Source organism: Saccopteryx leptura, chromosome 5, assembly GCF_036850995.1.
Source record: "Saccopteryx leptura isolate mSacLep1 chromosome 5, mSacLep1_pri_phased_curated, whole genome shotgun sequence".
NCBI lineage: Eukaryota > Metazoa > Chordata > Mammalia > Chiroptera > Emballonuridae > Saccopteryx > Saccopteryx leptura.
The window spans coordinates 103,357,766-103,383,351 of NC_089507.1; the positions used below are offsets into that span (position 1 = coordinate 103,357,766).

General features: G+C 42.2%; 1 protein-coding gene and 1 non-coding gene across 4 annotated transcripts in view; one reads left to right on the top strand and one right to left on the bottom strand.

Annotated features, from left to right (window-relative positions):
• Positions 1 to 25,586, bottom strand: part of FRMD4A (FERM domain containing 4A) — a 673,627-nt gene that overhangs the window by 428,942 nt on the left and 219,099 nt on the right. The gene's annotated exons all lie outside the window — the stretch shown is intronic.
• On the top strand, positions 15,696 to 15,824 carry LOC136407348 (small nucleolar RNA SNORA69). Its single transcript, XR_010751893.1, has one exon. It is a non-coding gene; the product is annotated as a small nucleolar RNA SNORA69 (small nucleolar RNA).

Genomic DNA, 25,586 nt, shown 5'->3' on the forward strand with positions numbered 1-25,586 from the left:
TATGTGCCTTGACCAGGGGGCTACAGCAGACCGAGTGACCCCTTGCTCAAGCTAGCAACCTTGGGCTCAAGCTGGTGAGCCTTGCTCAAACCAGATGAGCCTGCGCTCAATCTGGCGACCTCGGGGGTCTTGAACCTGGGTCCTCTGCATCCCAATCTGACGCTCTATCCACTGCGCCACTGTCTGGTCAGTCAAGATTGCTTTTTTAAGGATATCTAATTGATACTAGTGGGACAATGAGAGTTTAATGGCAAAGTGGGTAAGAAGAGGCAAGACAATTTAGGACCAAGGAGATTGTTGGGCAAATGAATTTGTAAAATATGATTTTTGAGTTTGCTCACTTTATTCTTAAAAATGGCGCTAGGCAGTGCCAGGTACATGATCTGTGAAATTGCTAATTATCTTCCTGTTTGGGAAGGGCCATTGTTATCTAATGTTGCTGGAGGAAAGGTTTATGCACCAGAAAAGTTTTAAAAAGAAAGGAGAGGAAGGAGGAGAAGGAGGAAGAAGCCAGAGTGGCAGGGAAGAGAGAGAAGCCAGTTTTGCAGAGTAAGAAGCCATGTTGGCAGAATGAGTGCAGATGTGGAACCAGAAGTGAGGGTCTTTGAGGCTGGTGGGGTTTTTGAATGTAGGAAAAAATGGAGAAGATTTTCCTGGTTGTGGAACCGGAGAATATGTCAGTGGCTTTGAGCCCTGTGTATTTGTTTGCTTGTCGCTGGTGCAAGTCTTGAATAAAGGAATGGCCCACCATTTTTTGCTCTACCGTTTCTTTACCATCTGCCCAAATCTAATGAGAACCTGCATGTGAATGGCCATGACAACCGGTGGCGGCTATTGGCCATACAGAGACGCTGGGCTGAATTTGGGTGCAAATGGGGTCTTGGGGAGTCAGAAGTTTCAACTTCTTTGGGACAATATTCTCAAAATGGCAAGTGAAGAAGATATCAGGAAGAATAAGCCAAATATAACAGCTGTGGTTATGCAATTTTGGGAAAAATACAGGATTCTCATAACCTCATTCTTCTTAGTTCTAATCATTCTTTGGAATATTAAAAATCTGAAATATTTTTAAGTTAAAATTTTGTAAGTTGGAGTGGTTGTTTTAAAAAAATCTAGTGCTTTCTGAGCCTCAGTGGCATTACCCCACATGCAAGCATCCACATTTGCTGTCCAGACCTAGGAAGCTCTAATTTTCAGCAAGATGTAGAGTAGGCATCTGACAGCAGTAGAAGCAGCAGCACAACCTTCACCACAAAGGATTATTTATCAGTTTTGGGGAAGGGGAGGAATTTTTTTTAGAAGACAGGAAACTATGTTAATTAGCTTTTTGTCTGCACCCACTACCCACTGAGATCCCATATCAGTATATCTCAGTTGGTTACATATTTAGCCTTAAAGGAAAATGAGGTGAGATGGAGATATTTGAGTCATAAAAGTAATGAAACATGCTTCTGGAAAATAGCTTTCAATCCTTCCCTAACTCTGAATCTCCCAGCCATTTGGTTTGTTTCTTCAATGCAAATCTTAGTAGAGTATAGCTATGGGTACTGATTACTAGAGAAATATATACATATGTTTATAATTTATATGAAGGGGAAAAGAGAAAGAGCCAAAGAACAAAGATTAAAGAAAAATAACAAAGGGTAGGAAAAAAAGAAAAGAAACAAGGACAAGGCTTGCTCTATGTGGATGCTCTGTAATTTTACCCATACCAGGTTCCCTGGCAACCCAGGGTGCCTCCCATCCCGTGGCTTAGATGTTGATGCCAGGCAGTATCTTCTAGTAATGTGACCTCCCTGGTGTGTTGGGGACTGAAAAATAAACAGGGTATTTTGCAGTCTGGATTTTGGGGACAGAGGTGTTGGGCCCAATCCCCCATCTCACCTGCCTAGTTAAGTTAACAAAGGGCTGTGCTTCGGTGCTCACCCTGCCCACCCATGTTCTCTGGAAGGACTGGAAACTAGTTTCTTCTTTGTTTAGAGTTAAGTATTGGTGGCGTTTTTTTCTGCACCTGGTGGTTTTTTTGGTTTTCCTTGGAAATATGATTGAATTGCTAATGGCCCATCTTGCCCAGAAAATAAAGACAGATGTCTTTCTGGGGGCAGCCATGTTCTTGTGGCTTGGCCAGAACAGTAGTGACTATTGGCAAGGAGCTGTGGCATCCTCCCGAACCCATCCTGTGTATATCTTTAAGCCTGTCTATTTTTCATTCAATTTCATACCATTTCTCACTCGGGACCCTGGAATAGACTCGTCGCGTGGCTTGTGGCCCTGGTGATCTTGCTGATAATTGTACTTTTTAAAATCCCCTTAGGGATTTTAAAACTGGGAGCAGGGGTGACCTGCATGTTGAGTTGTCGATGTGAGAGAAAGAATGCAAGAAGTTCGATGGGATGAATCTTGGAAGCATCTTTGTATGAAAGGAAGTGTTCTAGTTCACAAAGAACTAGATCCATAGAATTGTCTGCAAGAAATGAACATTCCTCAAGTTCTCACATGATTCACTAAATTTGCCCATCAGCTTTGTAAGTTTGGTTTTGTGGTTGAAATTAAACACAAAGCACCATCAATATACATTCTAAAGCCAAAATATAACTGGGGCCTGAAGTCAGATGTTACATGCTGGTATCTGTGATGGGAAAGATCTCATATGATGGCTGATGTGGTTTGTGGTGTCTCGCTTCCACCAAGTGCTGATTTTGAGGGAGGAGATAAAGTGATGGGCAGTTCCAGGAAAAGAGTATGCCATTTTCGTGGGTTGTTCATGTTCCTATTATGACCACCCAAATGGTCAAATTGAAATCTCTGATAATTCAGGTGTTGGAAGACTGGAAGTTGCCCTATATGAGTTGGGTCACCAAAAATTCTCATTAAATTTTGTGTAAACAGTACCATGGTACCAACAAGATACTTAGATGGTTAGTAGAACAGTGGTCAAGGTGAGTTGTAAGGGTGCAGGTTATAGAATGGGGTCTCAGGGGACAGAGCAAAATAGAAAGCAGTGGAAGGCAGAAGGGCTGGGAAATGTCTGAAGGGTGTGCCAACTGCCCCTTGACCTAAGTTCTGGGCTCCAATCTTCCCACTTATTCAGAAGCTGAAGATCAGAATCAGACAGTGCAAGTGTTTAAGACCTGGGTGTTCAACAAGATGAATTACCAGCTGTCTCATGGCTGAAATGTTGGATATACACAGATGAGAAAAGCAACAGTGATCAAAATCAACAGTTGAGAAGACACCACAGATATTGTGAAACCTATAAACTACTATGCAGAACAACAGCACTTCTGTGCCCTGGTGTAATGCCCCTGGGACTAATGCTTTCAGAGGCCAAGCACAGTGAGCACATAGAAGAGGAAGCGTCTCATCCAATGGGGTGTTGGATTGATCTACACATGTTTGCTTGTAGAACTAGCTTTTCTCCCTTAAAATTTTTTTGAGTCCAGAAAGTGCCCAGTGATTAGTTTGTCTGTTTACCTATTGTTACACACTGCTGAACTGGAAGCAACTTTACTGGGGGGTGGGGGGAGGAAGACAATACTTGCACAGGACTGGAGGGGATTTTAAAAAGATAACAGTGGTAAGCCATGGTTAACCAGGTGAGGCTGGGTGATGGGAGGCTGTGCAAGAGAAAAGCCTTTAGGTCTTGACTTCAAGGAACATAGTCTTAGGTGATTTAATCTAGATCCTATAGAAGCCTATAATATAGCAAATCCTGTAGATAAAGGTGGAGATTACTCAGAATTAGTTAACACTCTATAATGTATAGTCAAAAAAGATGCCCTTAATAATTTTTTAAAAGCTATAATAACTCAAGCCAACTTCTAGCTAATACAGCACTGCCAAAAAGAGTTTCTTCAAGATCATCAGTAGTGACTAGATGTGGCTTATGTTAAATGGCAATCACATTTGCATACAAACAAAAATGTTCTACATCTCTTAAAATGTTTTTTTCCTCTCCAATAAGTACTTCATATTCTGATGAAATCTTGCTCATCTGATTATTGAGAAGAGGAGAGACAAGGAGGGGAAGAAATATTATTTCCATAGCAGGGAATCAATCTAGGCACATATTAATTACTTCACCTCCATTATTATATTTAATCATCACACACTATACACTACTTATTAGTAATTCTATTTTTCCAAATAAAAAAAAAAAACACCAAAGAGTTTACACAGCTTTCCCAGCCACTAATCACAGACAGAACTGGAACCTGCACCTATCTTCTTTTAGAACCATTGCTCCTTCCTGGATACTGTGCTGCTTCTCAAAACCAACAGTGCAAAAGTATACTTTAGCCCAACCTCAGCTGACATATTTTATCTGTCAATGAGAGACATTTCACTGGGTACGTATGATGCAAAAATTTTAAATATAGGTTATATATCATATATACATATTTGTGTATATGCATGAGTACATGTATAGTATATATATATAGTATGTATATATATACACATATATGATGGAATATATATTCCATTAAACAGTAATCTAGGAGCCACAGTCTGAATTAATGATATTCCTCATTGTTATAAAGACAGAGAGTGAGACTTTCCAATTTACAGGACTCTGTGTTGGTACCTGTTTGTTGACAAATGTTTATATGTTGGGCAGAATTTTGCCTAATTCTTGTTTTACTTCTTATATACCACCTACCTCTAACCACAGAAGGGTACTAATACTTATCAGAAGAACCTGTCCTCAGCAGGACGGCTACTTGGTCTCGAGTCTGTCTGCTACATCAGAGCTTCTGAAAAAGCAGCCTCCTTGCTGAGGCCAGTGCACCATGCACCTCCCATGCACCCTTTCTTGTTCACCTGTCTAGCATGAGTCTAGTGCGATAGTCTACGGCAGTGTCACAAAGGCCTGCATATGAATTCCTACCAGTCTCTCCAGGTCACCTGTGTGTTCACTAAGGACTCACAAGTCTTTGAACATGGCTAAAGAATAAAATGTACTTGGGTAGGTTTACTTTGTAATTTCTGGGGCTGAGTTAAAACCATCATTTATTTTATATTTTATTTTATTTTCCTTCTTTTCCAAATGAGAGGAAGGGAGATAGACAGACTGCATGCACCCTGACTGGGATTCACCCCCTTGTTCTGGGGCTCATGCTATGCCCATCTGGGGCCATGCTCACAACCAAGCTACTTTTAGTGCCTGAGATGGAGGGTCCATGGAGCCATCCTCAGTGTCCCAGAACAACACACTCAAATCAATCAAGCCATGGCTATGGAGGGGAAGAGAGAAGGGGGAGGGGAAGGGGTAGAGAAGCAAATGGTTGCCTCTCCTGTGTGCCCTGACTGGGAATCAAATCTAGGACATCCACATGCCAGGCCAATGCTCTACCACTAAGCCAACCAGCCAGGGCCAAAAGCCATCATTTAAAGAAGCTAACACATGGAAAGTTATTAAACACATTACTATTATTATTGGGTGAAAAAAAAATTAACATGGACTAAATCCACTAATTTGCTTTTTGTTAAACTTGTTCATATTTTCCCCTAATAATTAGTTAATTAACTTTTCCATTTGTTCATTTCACAGAATATGCCCTGAACTGTGGCAACCTGCTTAGGACACAAGGCTGCATGAGGTCTGGTCCTTGCCTTCATGGAGCTCTAAAGGAAGGGAGACAGGAGAGAGCAGAGTGACGCAGAGTCATTGCACTGAGAGGACGTGTGCAAGATCAAGAGTGTTGAAGAGAGAGCAGAGTCTGGAGGCTAAGGTAAGAGGCAGCCCTTGGAGTTTCAAGCTTTGATTCTTGTAATGGAGGACCTGGGTCAAAGTAAACTTTCCATTTTCCATAAGGGACAGGTCTGTGCCACCAAACACCTTGTGAAGTGAAGATACGCCAGGAATCTCAGGTTCTGCCACAGAACCTGGTAGGTACCACAAGGAACTAAAATTCTTCTAGGGACTAAGGAAAATCCATGATACAAGAAATACATGTAATAAGACTTTTACTCGTTGCTCTTGGGGTATATTCCTAAAAGTGGGATAGCTGGGTCAAAAGGCAGTTCGATTTTTAGTTTTTTGAGGAATCTCCATACTGTTTTCCACAGTGGCTGCACCAGTCTGCATTCCCACCAGCAGTGCAGGAGGGTTCCCTTTTCTCCACATCCTCGCCAGCACTTATTCTGTGTTGTTTTGTTGATGAGCACCATTCTGACTGGTGTGAGGTGATATCTCATTGTGGTTTTAATTTGCATTTCTCTAATGATTAGTGATGTTGAGCATTTTTTCATATGCCTATTGGCCATCTGTATGTCCTCTTTGGAGAAATGTCTATTCATTTCTTTTGCCCATTTTTTGATTGGATTGTTTATCTTCCTGGTGTTGAGTTTTACTAGTTCTTTATAAATTTTGGTTATTAACCCCTTATCAGATGTATTGTCGAATATGTTCTCCCATTGTGTAGTTTGTCTTTTTATTCTGTTCTTATTGTCGTTAGCTATGCAAAGGCTTTTTAGTTTGATATAGTCCCATTTGTTTATCCTTTCTTTTATTTCCCTTGCCCATGCCCCCATGTTTATGGCAGCATTGTTCACAATAGCAAAGATCTAGAAACAGCTCAAGTGTCCGTCAGTGAACAAATGGATTAAAAAGCTGTGTACATATACACAATGAAATACTATGGGGCCATGAAAAAGAAGAAAATCTTACCTTTTACGACAACATGAATGGACCTGGAAACTATTATGTTAAGTGAAATAAGCCAGGCAGAAAAAGAAAAATATCATATGACCTCACTCATTTGGGGAATCCAATGAACAATGGGAACTGAGGAACGGAATTGAGACAGAGGAGAGATCAAAGGGACCAGAGGAAAAGAGAACAGAGGGAAAGGGGATGATAGGACGGGATAAAGCTGAAGGGAGGGAGGAGGGCGCTATGGGGAGGGGACAAGGGAGATGTTGAGGGGAATATGGGGAGAAGGGTGCATTTGGGGCAACACTAGAATCTATGTAAACACAATAAATTAAAATCAATTAAAAAAAAGAATTTTACTTGGGACCCCAAATTATTGTTTTTATCAAAAGCTCTTCTTACTGGTATGCAAGATTTAGATCTGGCCAATAGAAATGGGGGTCCTTCTTTTACTGGAAACTTAGAGCTGTGGCTTTCTCATTCATTAAAAATAATTATAATCATAATTGTAATAACAGTGCCTACTGCACAGACCTGTCAGGGTTGTTATGAGGCTTAAAGGGGACAATGTATATGAAGGTTCTTTGTAAATGCTAAAGTATGCCTAGTATTGCAGTCATCATTATTTGTATTGAAAAAATGTCACTATCTGCATTCCCTTCTATTGGAGTGGAAAGGGTTCCCCTTACCCTGATGTTAGGAGGTCACTTGTGTCAATTCTGAGAGGCCCTTTGCAACATGGGAGCTTGATGTTGCATATTGTGGGGAGTGATCCATTTGGGGTAACCTGCCCTTAAGTTTCGATGAATGCATTAATCTTAAGAATCAAACACAAGGGGAAGCATATCTGTTTGAATTGAGGTTTCTGTCTAGTGCTCAGAGGATATAATAGATCATAGACTGCATATTCTGAAATATTCAGAAACAGTCCCATTTACATATAGGCTCAACATCCGTCTCACATATTCATGTCGCTTGTTTCTAGGAGATATCTGTGTTACATGGCATGTGAGTGCACGTGCACACTTACCCACACACGAGTAAGGCACAGGGTAGGAAAGAAGATGAGAAACTATCTCATAAAATGAAGCCAATTGTGCAAAATATTACATGATAGTAAATATTTTCAGCCTCAATCCACTTGACAATCACCCTGGCTTCAAGGATTTAATGACCCATATCATTTGATTTCTGAGGCAGAAAGTACCTCATTGTAGGAGACCAGTCCCATGAATGAATAATCATAATAAATACAAATACAGTAAATATAAAACAGAGGGTTCGTCTGCCACTATCTGCTTGGCTGGATCCTGAATGAACAATAGCTCTGATCGGAGTATGCTCAGGTTTGAAGGATCCAGAGGGTCAGTATGTGTTGTCCAGTGGGGAATTCAAATAATTTAACAACCGGTCCTCCGCCCTAATGACCGTTTTAACTATGAAGAAACAACATACTGAGAGGTAGTTTATTATTTCATGCATCCCATACTTAAATAAGAACAATAAAAGAGGTATGCAAAAATAGATTATGTTATAAGAAGGAGTTTTAAAATATTAATGAAAAATATATAAAATAATAGCTGACAAAAAACAATAAAACTGTTATTTAAAATATCTCCATATTGCTTCTTGATTAGTGTCCTCATTTGCAATTTTTTTTTACCTATGGACAAATGAACATCACTACAGGTGCTTAGAATATGCTGTTGCACAGATGAACATTAAAAAAGAGTGAGGAATGTGAATTTGTGACTCACATTGGGTGCCTGCCCAGCCACCCACCTTAGAGAGAACCCCGATTACAAGTGCCATTTCAACAACCAGTTTGCTGAACTCAACAAAAAATTAGGTATAGGTACTGCCAAACCAGTGCAAACCAGCTGAATCCCACCACTGGCTTTGTCCCTTGTCTCTAGGCAAGGTTACCCCCAAACCAAACAAAATAGGGTAGCAACCGCTTTGACACTCCTCTGAGAACATGCTTAAGACTTTAAGTACCCCGATCTCAGGAAGTCTTCTGAGAGTCAAATCTGAAATGTACCTTACATTTTGTCAGGGCCCAACTACATCTATGGCAATGGAACTCATTTTCAGTGGCACACGGAAGAAAGCTGACTATTCTTACTGTCTAGAAGAGTCAATGGTGCAGGTGACCTTCTGCCTGAGTGGCAACTGCCACAATCTTTTATTGAGCACCTAATATGTGTGAAGTGCTCTCTGGGACATGTTACATTTTATAGCATTTGACATCTGTTTTCTCCTGTGACCCCCACAAAAACTTTACATGTTAGGGTTTGGTGGGGTTCATGACCTGTCTATGAGGATGAAGAAACCGATGCTCAGAGAAGTTACGTGAATTACCCAAAGTCTAAGGACAGTAAAGTTCAAACTCAAGCCTTTTGTCTCCAAATGCACATGCTTCTTGTTCTACATGTCAACCTCTCTCTCCTCGAGCTGCTATTCCTTTCCATAGAGACAAATGCACCTGCATTTAGCCCTTTCTGGCTGGGTGTTCCCATTAAGGCTTTATATTCTGGATGAATCCTAAGAATGCTCCACTGTTAGAGGGAAGCTTGACTCCTGCTCAGTCCTGAAGGTTTTCCCTTAGAGACTAGGACAGTCCAGTGTTTATGCTTGATCATCTCAGAGTGTCAGAGCACCTGCTTGTTTTCCTTTCATTCACCCCAGTCATCCAGTGCTGCTGTGCAGGAAGAGCCCAGCCTGTGCCCCTCAGTGTAGTCAAGAGGTTGAGTTGACCCTGCAGGTGGTTCAAATCCCAACTCTGCCTCTGGCCACCTGTGTACATAAACTCCCCGTGCATCACTTTGTTCATCTACATACATACAAAGATGAAACAGATAATGCCCCAGAAAGCACTTAAAACAGTGGCCAGTTCTGAGTAAGTGTTCAATAACTGTTAGGTATATTTATGTCTCTTAAGTGAAAGAAAAGTAAATAAAATAAAAATGATAGAAATGTTTTCTAATATATACATCAGTGAAAATTGTGATTCCTGATGAAGTCGTAATTGACAGCCAGCACTAATTCTCAGGTAATCAAGTCTATATAGTGATGGTGTTTAATGGAATGGGTGAAAACTGCAGGGCTATTAGACCACAAATTTACTGTGATCAGTGAGTCACAGACTACATAGACTTGGTTTTGTGTATCCTTTGGCACCTCAAACACTCTACTATTTAGCATGTATGATAATATTTAGTATGTATGATAATAGCATTTGTCCACCTAGTGCTCCATCCTCCCCCTGCACCTGGAGTGTCCAATAGCGTGACATTTCCAAACAATCCAGTTTCTCTGTTACTTTTCCACTTTGACATGTGTTCCTTATGTACCAGTGAAAGGTTTATATAATGTTCTGTATTACCCTGTCCTTTTCTCCATATTTTTCCAGCCTGTGGACATTGGAATTGGCTTCTAGCTAGGATTAGCCTGGGAAGGGAGCCCAAAACCCTCCGGCTCTTCATACCCATTTTCATCCAACTCAGAGAACAGCGATGTCACAAGCAGGGAGTGTTCTTTGCTGGTGTGCTCTTTACTCATGCCTCTTTAGTGCCTGGGGCCAAGAGGACAAGCCTCTCCCAGGCTGGGCATTGCGTGACAGCACTTTGCTGGACCAGATGTCTTTTTGGGTGCTAGGCATGGCTTGCAATGATTAAAGAGACATAGGAAAGCAGTCACGCAAGCCCCTTAACTTTGAAGGTAAAGAAACTGAAGCCTGAGAGGGGCGTGTCTTGCAGCCAGAGGCTTACTGGGAAAAGAATCCAAGTGGTTAGCACCCAGTTGGGATGCCTACGGCTCATCTTCTGCCTGCCTGATCACTTGCTAGGCTTGTGTCATCAGGGCAAGAGAACAATGTGTCAGGGCAGAGAGAGGCTTGGCTAAGAGGCACTACACTTGAGGTGGGGAGCACGCGGGGTGCCTAAGCCAGCTCAGACTTGAGTGGCAAGTAGTCATCATCTCTGTAAGGGAGAGAGCAAGCACTGCTCTAACCAAATCATAGCTCTTCACTGTTTTTATATAAAGATTACTCATTTTGTGATAATGGCCCATAAATTAATAAATGCCATTAAGTTTATGGGCTTTTCTTGGTCAGTGTCCTTTTAAGCTATCAATTTAGTTTTTAATAAACTCTCCATGACTTGTAAAACCACAGTAGTCAATTTTTGGCCTGTGCTAAAATCACATTTCTAATAGCAGCTTCCTTCTGTCTGTGTGGCAAACGAAGGGGAAAGGGCCAACAACAAAACAAGCATTAGGCCATGAGACATATGTTAGTTCACTACATTAGGCAAATGGATTAAGTCCAATGTGCCTCTCTTAGGGTCTGAGTACCTGGACAGGTGATCTTGTAAGCATGCAGCTGGTTAGCTCTGCTTGAAGAGCAGACAGGAAAGCCACCTCTGATTTAAGTGCTCTGAAGCAGAATTGGATGGGAATCGTAGCTGACCCAGCATGTGACATCTCACCTAAGAATCATACCACCTTTGCATAGCTCATAGGAATGATGGAGGATAAAACAGGTGAAAGTTCAGTAGCAAACTCTAAGTTCACTAACACAATAATAGTAACAACTATCTTATACTGAGTGTCTTCCACCATGTAAGACGCTGTGCCAAGCACTAGACATTCTTTATTGTTTTCAATGCCCACAGTTCTCTTAGGAGGCAAATATCACTCTCCTCAGGCTCAGAGGGGAAGGGTAACTTGTTTGGGGTGACACAGCTAGCTTACTGTGGCAAGTTCAGACTTCCAATGCTGGTCATCTGGCTCTGGTCATGGTCCAGTCATGGTCTTGCATTGCCCTACCATTCAAGTCATAATTTTTATTAAGGTATATTTGTTTTGTATACTTTTCAAAGATTTTCCACTAACTGCTAAAAACACAGATATAACCTAGGGGTTTTTTCCATTAACATTTCAGGCTTGTATTCTGCAAAAGGTGTGCAATTTCTGTTGATAACCAGTGCCAGAGGCTTCATACAGAACTCAACCTTCTTTCCCAAGAGTGACTAGAAGCTGTACAAACTTGGATGGGAAATGAGGTCTATCTTAGGAACTGACTATTCAAGCAAGGCCTAGAATTCCTAATGGCATTTGGAATAGATCTCCCTTGGGCTATTAAATTTGGAAGAAATTGTAGCGTTTTTTGAATCTAAAACCCTTATTCAACAGAAGACATTTTGTTAGCTCAAGGAGTTTGCATTAGTACATCCAATTAGGTTACTCGTTAGCTGGTGTCGGAACTGGGTTGGTTACTCTAGCCCCCGGTGCTCCTTCCTTCATGTCACACTATACTACCTATTGGGCTGAGTGGTCAACCAATGACCCACTGCTGACACATCTCTGTAATCCAAGCTGCAGAGAGATGGACCAGGGGTTGCAGCTGGGTGTGGAGAAGGTGTTTGAAACACAGATGCATTTGAATTAGTGACTAACCCTCATTCGTTACATTTAAATGTAAACGAAATGGCATTGCAGCCCGAAGCTGACTCTACAAATTACCTCTCCTATGGCATTTTCAGACAGACCAGTGATTATGATAGGTAGCCATTCATTTGGGTAGGTTTGATTGTAAATTATTTATAGTGCCCTGAAAAGATCTGACAAAGATATACATATATAGATTTTTTAAGAATAAGCTCTGGGCTCTAGCTGGGTAGCTCAATTGGTTATTGTCATCATAAGCCAAGGTTGTAGGTTTGATGCCTGGTCTGGGCACACACAAGAATCAACCATGAATGCATAAGTAAGTGGAATAACAAATCAGTGTTTCTCTCTCTCTCTCAAATCAATAATAAAAAAAAGAATGTTCACTATTATATCCCCAGTACCTAGTAGGATGTCTTATATATAACATTACTGACAAATATTTATTGAACAAGGTAGATATTAATATCTCAATTAACTGAAACAGTGGTGCCCAGAAGCTAAATCCAGTAACTTGTTGTGTATCACACATATTTAAAAGGTAAGGTAAAATTTGAAGTTAGATCTGTTTGCCTGCCAAGCCCCTACCTCAACCACTTTTCAGCCCTAAATTCTAAAGTGGGCTCTCATACATCAGTGGGCTGAGTATGTATAAAAACTGGCAGGGGCACAGAAGCCTGGAACCTGCCCTGGAGACTGTGATTTTGTAGGACCTTTGTCACAGCACGGCATGTAATTTGGATGCAGGTAGACCAGAGGTCACACTTGGACAAATGCTGTTCTAAAAGTCATTAATGAACGGCTGACATTTTTGAGTCCTTTCTCTGTCCAGGAATAGCTCTTTAATCCTCTCGCCAGCCCTATGATATAGGTTCTTTTATTATCATTGCAGTTTAGAGAGTAGGAAAGAAAAGCTTGAAGCTGAGAGGGGTTACGTGACCAGCTCTGGCCACTGAATTGCTCTGAGTCAGAAGAGGAACTAACTTGCTGCAGGGCCCTCGCTCTCAGCCATCGGCTCTGTAACAGGAGGGTAGAGGGGAAGGTGGAGTGTGATGACTGCTATTGTCTCTAGTAGGTTTAATCTTAGCATAAAAGGCACTAGGTCCTCAGGTGTCTCCAGGTCAAGGGAAGGCTAACAAAGTTGGCCCCACCAAGCATGGCTTCAGTCTGAGGGTACACCTAAGGGCAGAACTAAGCAAGCACTGGATGGACAGACAGAAGAAGTTGGCAGTGTCTCTTAACTGCTACTGTTTAGTGCTCACCAATGGATGAAGAGACATTTAGAGAAGCTTCCTCTTTTAGGCACAATTTCTTCATTAATGCTAGCAAAGCATATAGATAAGCACAAAAGACATAAATAAAACAAAAACTTTGGTTTACAATAGCCAAGATCTGGAAACAGCCCAAGTGCCTATTAGTAGACGAGTGAATAAAAAAGCTGTGGTACATTTACACACCGGAATAAAAAATAAGTAAACTTTACCTTTTGTGACAGTGTGGATGGACCTGGAGAGCATTATGGTAGTGAAATAAGCTCGTGAGAAGAAAACACGTACCATACGATTTCACTCATATGCGGAATCTAATGAACGAAATGAACTAACAAGCAATTAGAGACAGACTCATACATCAAGAGCAGGCTAACAGTTGTCGGCGGGGGAGGGTTGGGTGAAGGAAGTATTGGAATTGAACAAAAAAAGGACCAAAAAGAAAAAAAAAAACCTCATGGATATGAACAATAGTGTGGTGACTGCCAGGGAGGGGAAAGGAGAGGAGGGCATAGGACGATAAATGGTGGTGGGTGAAGACTTCACTTGGGGTGGGGGGTAGACACACAATATGCAGTACAGAGATGTGCTGCAGAATTGGGCACCTAAAACCTGTGTAATTGTGTTAACCAATGTCACCCCAATAAATACAATTAAAAATGTTACAACAACATCAACAAAACCTCAGAAAACTTCGTATGAGCATCGTATTATTAAAAGCTTATAATAACATCATGAACTTTGTTAAGCATCTCTTCCCACCTTTGTCCAACTGAAACTTCAATTGGTAGAAATTTTGATTGTTAAAGAAACAGATGATCATGGCCTTGGCCGGTTAGCTCAATCAGTTCTGAAACAACAAGATTGCGGGTTCAATCCCCAGTCAGGGCACACATGGGAAGCAACCAATGAATGCACGACTGAGCAAACCAACAGATGAATGCTTCCCTTCCCCCTTTCCTCTTGCTCCCTCCCCACTCTCTTCTCTCTCCCTTCCTCTCTCTGTCTCAATCAATAAATGAAAAAAAAAAAAATTAAGCCCTGGCCGGATAGCTCTGTTGGTTGGATCATCAACCTGGAGCATGGAGGTTGCCAGTTGGATTCCCCAGTCAGGGCACACACAGGAGCTGCTTGATGTTCATGTCTCTCTCTCTCTGCCTTTCCCCCTGGATAAGCCCCCTAAAAGGAAAATAAAACAGATGATCATATATCTAAAGAAATATTTATGTGATTCAAGCGCCTGGGCTAATACATTTATGAGAGGTTATATTCAGATGAAAAGATTAAAGAGGCATATGTCAGTCCTCTTAGACTTGTAAAGAGTTCATATGCAGTGTGTTCTAAATAAAATGTTGATAGCCATGACTGCTGCTTATGTTGTTATGGGGAAAGGTACAAAACACACATGTACAGAGGGATTTTAAGTGCTTCTTGTATTAATCATATATAATATTTTTTTTTATTTTCTGATGCTTTGAAATCTTGGTACCTTGTAGACTGGAGGACAGCCTGCTTCTCCTAGAGGTGGCTAACAATTAGCCTGCAAGTGCAGGTTTATAGGCAAGCTCATCAATTCTGAGCCGTACCCCCACCCACCTCCCTCGTCAGGTTCCTGCAGCCCAGGGTATCATCCCCGTGCCCTAAGCACCCCCTGGCCAGACACAGGATTACCAGAGACCACCTCCTCAGCTCAGCGCCCATCCCCATGCCCTAAGCACCCCCTGGCCAGGCACAGGATGACCAGAGGCCACCTCCTCAGCTCAGCGCCCATCCCCGTGCCCTAAGCACCCCCTGGCCAGGCACAGGACGACCAGAGACCACTTCCTCAGCTCAGCGCCCGCTCAGCTGCTGCCCCTGCCTCGCCCGTCTCTCCCCTGAAATGCCATAATGAAAACTCTTGTCCATGCTGCTTCCCTGTGTGACCTTGCATGGCGTGCTCCCTTCTCTTGGGAATGGTGAGGAACAAACTCTCCTTACAATGTCCTTATCATACCTGACTGAAAACAAAACCTTGGGTACATTTTGAGATCCTTCCTTCCTAAATGCCAGAATAAGTTCTAGTTTTTACTATGGAAATTACTCCTCCATCTGTCTGTAGATCATGAGGTATTCTTTGCATGCCCTGAGTGCCTTCTCACAGGACAGGGTGGAGTGTCTGGTACTGGAGACAGAGAAGTGGTTGAATCCCAACTACTTACCCTTCATGTGACTGCAAGGAATTCCCTCTAAGTCTCAGTTTTCCCGTCTGTAAATGCCAGTGTGAATGGCCACCTCCCATAGTCATGGGCTGTGCATGAGGTGGTGTATGTAAAGAACAGAGTACAAAAGCAGGTTGCAATTACAGTGCTTCATTGTGTGGAAGTACTGCCATTTATCCTGCTGAAAGAAAACCGTGTTTGTTTTTGATTTTGCCTTAATGCAGGTAAAATCATGACAGACTAACATGGACAATTAGGTAAAGAAAAAAAAAAAAAGAACAGAGTACATTGTTTGGCTTCCAGGTAGCAATACACAAGGTTAGCCTTTAGCAGTTATTCTCTCTAATCAGCAGTCTTGGTACTGTTGTACCTTGGTAACCCCTGGATGAGGCTCTAACACTTCACAGGGAGTATGCTCCCTGATCAAAAATTCTTTCTGCAGTGAAGAGATTGAGCCGACCTCAGAATCACTGGCCTGTCAGCTCAATGCCCACAGGTATGCTGGGAAAAGAGACTGCTTCAAGCATTAGATACTGTAACATGCCAGTGAGAGCACCCTGGGCAAGGAAAGGGAGCTGTGGGTGTGTATTTTCCCGTCTATTCATTTGCTCTCAGTATCCTGTGAAAACCTCCTCTCTGTGAAATTGGCTCAGTCACGGTTTCGGGGATGGACCATCTGCCTGGACCCCAATGTGACTCATTAACTTGGAGGGATTTCATTAACTGTTCAGTTCAGCAGCAGGAATTATCAATTCATTTAATTGCTTTGAGAATTGGCACGCCTTTCTTGGGACTGTAGCAGGCATCCATGGCTCTGCCATTTCGATTAGCATTGCAACAATTTTTTTTCTTTTTTACAAATCTTCTGCCTTCAACTTCAACGTGATTGGAAGTAAGCCTTTTGTAGCTGGTCTTTCAAGAGACCTCCATCATATATAAGGGCACATATTTCCACCCAGTATGTATATTTCTCTAGTAAATGTACACATTTAGCATAAGTGTAAAATAAATGATAGTGATATGGTTTTCTATTTGTGTACAAAGAAATAAAACTAATTAGATGGGAGAATGTAATATAACAGTTAATTTCATTATCTACTTAACTAAAGGCTAAACAGAAACCTCAGTGTCATTGCTGTCAAGTTAACAAAAATCCTTTCAAATGTACTAGCTTGCTTTTCCGCTTTTAGGAGACTGAACATTTGATGAATCTTTGATACTTCAGCTTCTGACACCACAAATTCACTAATACCTCAAATTCACTAATATGAATATCAAATCTGTCAATATAAAAGATTTGAATCAATTTTCATGTATTCTAAACAAAGTTTAGAAAAAACATGTATTTTAAAAATTCTTCATAATTTATATTTTTGTTTCTTTTTTAGATTTTATTTATTCATTTTTAGAGAGAGAGTGAGAGAGAAAGAAAGAAAGAAAGAAAGAAAGAAAGAAAGAAAGAAAGAAAGAAAGAAAGAAAGAAAGAAAGAAAGAAAGGATGGAGAAGCAGATGACCGCTTCTCCTATGTGCCCTGACCGGGAGTTGAATCCAGGACTTCCACACACCAGGCTGACACTCTACCACTGAGCCAACCGGCCAGGGCCTTAATTTATGTTTTTATGATTTGCATCTTACCTAATACTAGTGAAAAATAGGGCTATTTCTCTATTTTGAGATAATCTCAAAGTAGTTTGATAAACCTACTCATCCTCAGCTTAGAGGGAAATGGCCATTTCTAACACTGATTAATGGACTTACTGTTTTTCCAGAGTCATTTTTGGAGCAAAGTTTGTAACTTTTTTGACTGTGTATAGGTTAACATTACTAAGTAAGCTTATGTTGACAATCTTTTATTTTTATTTTTTTTATTTATTGATTTTATAGAGTGAGAAAGGGGGGAGGAAGAAAGAGAAAGAGAGAGAGATAGACATTGTTGTTCCCCTTATTTATGCATTCATTGGTTGTTCCTTGAATGTGCCCTGATCAGAGATCGAACCCATAACATTGGGATGTCAAGATGACATTTCAACCAACTAAGCTAGCTGGCCAGGGTATATGTTGACAGTTTTCTTTACGGATTGATTTTAGAGGGAAAGAGGAAGGAAGAGAGAGAAAAATATTGTAATGTTCCACTTATTCATGCATTCATCGGCCACCTCCCATATGTGCCCTGATTGAGCATCAGGACAAGGCTCCAACCAACTCAGCTTTCTGGCCAGGGCCTGTTGACAGCCTTTTATGTGTAAACTCCCTATGAGAGTTTATTTATATAATATGTTTTGTGAGAATTGTGGGTGATCATCATGGCATAAAGAAATATCACTGAGTGGACTCCTTTTTCTTCTGCCTGACTCCAGGGGATCCTTAGCCCTGCCGCCAGCTGGGTAAATGATTTCATCCCTCTCCAGCTCAGCCTCTGGATTTCTTGGGTGTGTCTTAAAGTCCTTCCCAACTCCAGAATTCTGGGAGTGTATGATGCTTTACGCTAGTGTGTGTGTATGAGAGAGAGAGAAAGAGAGAGAGAGAGAGAGAGAGAGAGAGAGAGAGAGAGAATGAGAGGTAGAGAGACAGAGAGACAGAGAGAATGAGAGAGAGCCAAGCATTCTGGTTTTCTCAGAATTGAGCAGGGTGCCTAGGACTCTGGACTTTCCCTGGGAACACTGGGAAAGTCACTGACAAACTGGGACACACTGGCCAACCTAGTCGGGTATGGGGGTGTGACATGTGCTGCGTAAGAGCACAGGCTCTGGTTGATGTGGTGTGTTATTGATGGTGTTAAATCCGAGGGTTGGGGTGTAGATGGAAAGGAGATTATACAGGTAACGTATTTAGCATATTCCTGTGCCGAAGCATGAAGTAAATGTTAGTTATTAGTATTTTTGATGTGCCTCCATAACCTGTTCTTCATATTCACAGCAATTCTGTGAGTCAGGAAGGACACTGAGACGCCCGACGATGAAATGACTTAGATACTTCTGTGGTTCCTGGTGAAATGCAGGGCAAAAAGTGAGACTTCTGAATTGAAGGGCTGGACCACACACCTGACCTGGTACCCTTATCAGTTTACCTCTCTGGGAAATGGAAATTAAATATGAAAATTCATTTCACATGGCGCCACAAGTCCCAACTCAGAAGATGGCTGTGATTTTAAAAAGCCTACATGCAGCATAGATTTCAAAGTAGTTTACAATCAAGAATTAATCTAAACACTATTGTGTATGCCCCATTATTAAAACAGAAGAGGAAACAGAGAAGAGACCAAGAGAATTCCTTTTGAAGGCTCATGTTGCGGTGACTTCTGTTAGATACTAAAAAGCAAATTGTAGTTGGGAATTGTCATTCACAAGACAGGGAGACAGATTCCTTTACATTCATAAAGTCACCTTGATGTCTGGAAGAAAAGCAGAAACTATCAGAGCTACTTAGCAGTCTAAGATGCTAACTCACTTGGCTTTTTTTCTATTAATATCCTTATCTGAAAAGAAGGGCAAGGAAACAGGGACACTGTGGAGATGTGACTAAGACGATTGTAAAGCAGACTAGAACACTGCAAACCAAACAGTCTGGGCGTTCAGAACATCACCACCTATTTGCTCACACATTTCTCTGGGCTCAGACCCATCTATTTTGCCTCTAGAAAGCATGCCATGATCAGCCCTAAACATTTCACAAGGTCTTCCTGGAGCAATGCTAGTTACAGTGAACTTTTTTGTATTTATTTCTATTGCACCAAGTGCCCTATATCCACCCATTTATCTATCTATCTATCTATCTATCTATCTATCTATCTATCTATCTATCATCTATCTATCTTCCTGCCTGTCTATATATTTATCTGTCTATTCATTTATCTACTTATCTACCTATCAGTCTGACTACCTGTCATCTATTATCTATTTCTTATTGATCCTTGATAAACACTACGGTCTTGGAAGCTGGGGTAAGCGGTCTGAATCCTTTCCACTGCTTGTCAGCCCCTGCGTGGATGCCCAGGGTAATTGGGAGGCTCTGTCCTGCCACACCCTGTGAGGTCAAGCAGCCTTTAGAACCTGCAGACAGAAGGAATATTCATAAAAAAAACTTTTGAGCAACTTCCTCCCATCCGGCCTTCCCCTCATAGCTTTACATTTTTCTTTCTATGACAGTTCTGCTTATACTTGAAGTTAGCCCTCTTTACTGCCTACACTTTTCTTGTCTGGCTAACCACACTCAGTCCCTTCAACTCCTGCCTCCAGATCGATAATACATACAGCATTCCAGATTGCCGCGCTCCTCCTTGAGGGCAGTGATGGGAACTGCTCGTGAAACTCCAGAGGGAGATGGTGAGCTTAGAGTCGGATGAAACTGCTCCTTGTAGAGTTCAAAAAATGGCAGTTTCATGAATGTAGCTAGTCTGTATTAATGTTTTTGGTAGTTTCAACTGTGTGTTGACCCTGGGAAGTTTATTGATAGATAAATCCTCTGTGTGTTTTCCACACAATGGACTGTACACCGAGGACTGGTGAGCTTGTGTTTCCCATGCTCATTCCGCTGTTCCAGCCCGTGTGGTCCTTCTAGGTACTCTGTCATCAACAGGTCCCCATCTCTCCCAGCCTGTGTCCTTCTCAACACATAACCGAGGAGTGGTCCTGTGAGGGAGCTGAGCACTGTGAAAGATGCCACTAAAACTAGCACATGTATAAACATAGATTACGACTGGTCCGTTCCCAGCATGCTGGGTGAGAGGTTGAGGGTAATGTGTGACGGGGCACTGGGAAAAACTAGAGTTACTAAAAGTTCACTGTATGAATTTAGGTAGGAAGTTTGTAGGAATCAACTCATTTAATACTCACAATAATGCTATGAAATAGGTGCTCCTATCCCACAGCGTAACGGGCACCTCTGTTGGTGCCTCTCTGAGCCCCTCTACCTGTGGGTTCACCCCGGCATCTGCGGGCTTTGCTGCTAGCGGCTCACACTCGCTGCTTCCCTCAGAGTGCTGCCCTCAGGCTGCTGGAGCTGTTTTGCTCAAAGAGAGGGAGCCAGAGGTGCTTGGGAACTGAAGTCTACCCCACCAACGTAGCAATGACTTGACTGCTGGGAGCATACAGAGACTGGATGGATCCCTTTCCTCCAGACATGGCAACTCCAAGTGCAACTGCAATGCTGGCGGCCGAGGCCAGGCAGGTCCACTTTGTGTTCTGGCAGATGGTAGAGGAACTGCGGAGCTGGAAAGCCATTCCTGTTTATGAGACTCTACTAATGGCTGGGGACAGGCAGGGGAAAAACCTCCCCTTGCTGCGGGCAAGCAATCCACAATCTGCCATGAGTGAGAGTACCCATAGCCTTATGCAGGCCACACACAGGGCTCTGACACGTGCTCAGGTACTAATCACGCAAAGTGCAAGCAAGCAAGCCTAACACAGCTGTTTTCCCTACAGCAACTTATCCCGCAGAGCGAGCCAGGGTCGGGCCGCTGCTAGGACTTCCTTCACTAGCCGTCCCATCTTCTGTGGCTTCTTTACCCACTTATCCTACTCACCTGGCTCCTTTCCTGGTTCTTCTGAAAGCACTTCCTCAATAAGTCACTTTCACTTGGATCTTTAGCTTAGTCTGCTTCTGGAAGGACTGCCTGTGTGGCTCAGTGCTGCACAGGAGGAAGTGGAGGCACAGGCAGGGTGAGTCACTGTGCAAGATCACACAGCTCGTGGGACATGCGCCCCAAGCACACTGGGGACTGGGCTCCTGTCACTGCTCCCTGCTGCTCTGATAATGAGCCAGCTTGTCGGGAAAGGACAAAAGCAAGGGCAGGGGTGGTCTGGACGATACTGGGAAAGGTCCCTAAAGCTGAGTCCTCATTTATAAGAAAGCTAGTGAGGCTCATTCAGCTGACTTCTGGTCACCACTGTTCCAAAGCCTCTTTGTTGGAATGCCCCCATCACTGGAAGTCCATTTACTTTCCCAGCTGATTTTAGTCACAAAGGTTGCTCCCAACTGTACCTATTTTCCCAAAGGCCCCTGGTGGTGGCTCTCAGAAGGCTCTGTTTCCATGAGAAGAGAACAACGAACAGCCAAGGCCATTGGCTGACTTCCCATCCATTATTCATTCTTTCCCCCCTCCAGTCCCTCAAGCACTTAGGATCCCCACAGAGGGTGGGCTGGCATTACTCTGAATTGTCACCTGTTATAAGGACAACAAAGAATCTCTCCCCCAACCCCTCAGCCAGTACATATGCTGGGAACAGAGCCAGCCCCATTCTATGTTTTCAAACATGCTCATAGGTAGCAGCTTTTTGTGTTGATTATCCATTAGGGTCTTGGCCTCAAAACGCCTTCTTTATTGGGAATAGAAAAGTTTACCCTCTCAAGCTTAAAAACAAAACAAAACAACAACAACAACAACAAAAAGAGGCTCTAGTTTTACTGGAAATTGTTCACTTGTGGGAAGATATTTGCCTGGCTCCTTGAGAGAGATGCCATCACCAACAATTTGGATTCATTGGAGGGGGCTGGCCCAGCTCCGTGAGGCAGGAACTCACAGTCCAGATATTTAGGTAATTTTCAGACCTTGTTTTGTTTCCTTCATCCTCTTTATGAGTCTATGGGTTGAACCTCATTGGTCAACAAACTTCTGAGTGCTTTGTATAAATTGCACTGATTTTTAAAAAAACTGAAACTGAAATAATTCTTCCTCTCTCCTAACAAAGCAGGGTTGGTATTCTTAGGAGAGAGGTGAATTGTTGAAATGGCTCTAGAAGGAATAGCAGTACTGTGAGTGTGTAACCCAAACAGAAAGTATGAAATAGTAAACTGTGCTGCAGGGGCAGTTGGTTGCCAGGAGGATATTTATAGCAGGGGCCTAGAATTAAATGTAAAGGAAAAGCCTTCTGAGTAATAGAAGATGGGTTGTCAAGGTAAAACTCGATCTAGAAGATATTCTTGCTCATGTCTGAAATCCTGGAGGGCTCCTCATCTACACTAATCCAGGAGAGAATTTTTTTGTGGTATTGAAATATAGAAAAAAAGAAGGTCCTTAGCATGAATAACTCTTAACAGAACTTTTTCTAAAACAAAGGGACTTTTGGCAGGACTTACTTTTCTACAAAGGCTCCCTATTCCTGGCCTTGAGGATGGTCTCCCATACTGTGGCCCTGGGCTAGCTTTGCAAGGTGGCAGGTGTTCTCAAAATGTCTCTCCCTGAAGAAAAAGGAACCCTCATACACTGTTGGTGGGAATGTAAAGTAGTACAACCATTATGGAAGAAAGTATGGTGGTTCCTCAAAAAACTGAAAATAGAACTACCTTATGACCCAGCAATCCCTCTACTGGGTATATACCCCCAAAACTCCGAAACATTGATACGTAAAGACACATGCAGCCCCATGTTCATTGCAGCATTGTTCACAGTGGCCAAGACATGGAAACAACCAAAAAGCCCGTCAACAGATGATTGGATAAAGAAGATGTGGCACATATACACTATGGAATACTACTCAGCCATAAGAAATGATGACATCGGATCATTTACAGCAAAATGGTGGGATCTTGATAACATCATATGAAGTGAAATAAGTAAATAAGAAAAAACCAGGAACTGCATTATTCCATACATAGGTGGGACATAAAAGTGAGACTAAGAGACATTGATAAGAGTGTGGTGGTTATGGGGGGAGGGGGGAATGGGAGAGGGAAAGGGGAGAGGGAGGGGCACAAAGAAAACTAGATAGAAGGTGACAGAGGACAATCTGACTTTGGGTGATGGGTATGCAACATAATTGAAAGACAAGATAACCTGGACTTGTTATCTTTGAATATATGTATCCTGATTTATTGATGTCACCCCATTAAAAAGATAAAATTATTAAAATAAAAAAAATGTTTCTCCCTGAATTAACCCTATAGATAAGCATTGTAAGAAAACTTGTTTCTGCTATGCTTCCTCTCCTCCCCATTCCTCAATCAGTATGTAATTTTGTCTTTAAAAGCTAGCCCACACTGTGTTTGAGACCACATGATTGGAAGGCTTCAGTCTCCATGTGGTCATGTCAGCATTAATAAAGGCTCCTTAATTTGGTTTCTTAATTGTGTGTGTAGCAAGATGTCTGTTTCTCACTGTTCCGACACAACAGTATCAAAGGGCATATGTGGACAGCTGTGTTAGGCTTGCTCGCAGGTTTACCAGCTGCAAGCACTTCGCTTGATTAGTGCATGAGCAGGAAGCAGCGCCAAGTGTGTACGGCCTATATAAGGCTATGGGTGCTTGTGCTCATGGGGATTGCAGATGATGGATTGCCTGCTCACCACTGTGAGGGGCTATTTTGCTGTTTGTTTGCCTGAGAAGTGGTCTCCTTGCCTGTGTGCTTGTCCGCCATTGTAAGACTGTATTAAACGGAATGGCCCAATGCTTTTCGGCTCCACAGTTTTTCTACCATCCGCCCAAATCCAATGTGGACCTGCCTAGCCTTGGCCACCAGCATTACAGCATACTGAAGTACACGTCCTATAGCTCTGTGCTGCACAAATATGACAGATAGGGATTGGAAACAGGAAGAGAAGTAACAAGATTATTAAGAAATAATTGGTGAGTTTTGCACTGTACACTGCGGAATTGCAGAGAGAGAATCTGAGGACACTATTATCAACATGACAGTGGGCCCTTGCTGGTGCCCACTTTGTAGGGACCTGAGCAGGGAACAGCAAGACTTGTAGAACTGGGTCGAATCAGGATGCATCACCCAGCTGCTCTAAGCTGAAACCACCAGGGTTATTAGTTACTGCTGGGACCATATAGCAATGAAGCCTGGTCACTGTAATTTTTTCTATATTTCTAACTTTATGAACTGTATCAAGTGCACTTGGTGGCATGGCTTCAGTACTCTGCAATAATCTTTTTGTCACTATTAGAAATTCTTGAGCTTCAGGTTTCATTAAAGAGAAGTACTCAAATTAAGGACTGAGACTAACACTGAAGACACTACCCTTGGGTCCTGACAGCATGGAAGAGCAAAACACAAAATGACACCAAACCAGTTAGAAATTTGAGGCATGAACAAGATTTCAAGAAAGAGCAGGAAGAGTGTTTAGATTCCTTAAAGGGATTTCCTTATATACCAGATTTCTTAAGTTAGTCATTTTTTTTATCTTGTAAAATGCATTAAAAAGCAATCAAGTGGTATGTGTGTATGTGTGTGTATATGTATTAATATACAGAGCATAAGGTATCACCTATACAGCATTAAAAACAAAACAAAATGCTACCATAATCAAATTTTGGAGAAAATAACTGCATCAAAATATTGTGCTGTGTTCTTAAAGGTTTTTGTTTGTTTGTTTTTTACAGAGGATCCCTTCCTAAGCTGAATTTTCTAATTTTAGTTTCCCTGTTAGGGTATTTTTCATGTCTGCCTCATTTCAATGAAAGGACCAATGAGGAGTTTGACATTTACTTACTTGCTTTCCAGCCAGTAGATCACTAAGATTTATTATGTGCATCTTTAAGTCTCCAACTAGAATCATCAAACTTATTAAATACCCACACTGCTCACTTACAAGGTAATTAACAGAGTATCAGAAGCACAGCTTTTCTAGAAAGTACAACTGTCCACTGTATTGAAAACAGCTCCAGATGATTTCATCTTCTTAGCAAGGGAGAGCTTAGATTAGACTCTGCTCAGCTCCACCTCAGGATCTCTTGATCACCCACTGGATTACAAGTGAAGGCAGGGGTGGCTGTATGTGCCTGACATACCTATGGCAAGTTAACCAGGCAGAACTGGAGTGGGCTGTCGTTTCACACCGCAAGCCAGGCAGTTCCCTCACGCTGCTCTGTGTTGTCCTTGCTTGGTGGGGGCCCCGGACCACGCAGACCCAAGGAGACAGTGACTGCCTGATGACACAGCACTCCAGTTCCCTTCCTGCACTGAATAAAGTAGCCCCGACCTGCCTGTGGGTAAATATTGAGAGAGTTTCACCTGCAGCTGAACAGGACACCTGGATGAACTCAGGCACAGCCATCCATGGCCCGGCTGGCTGCAACA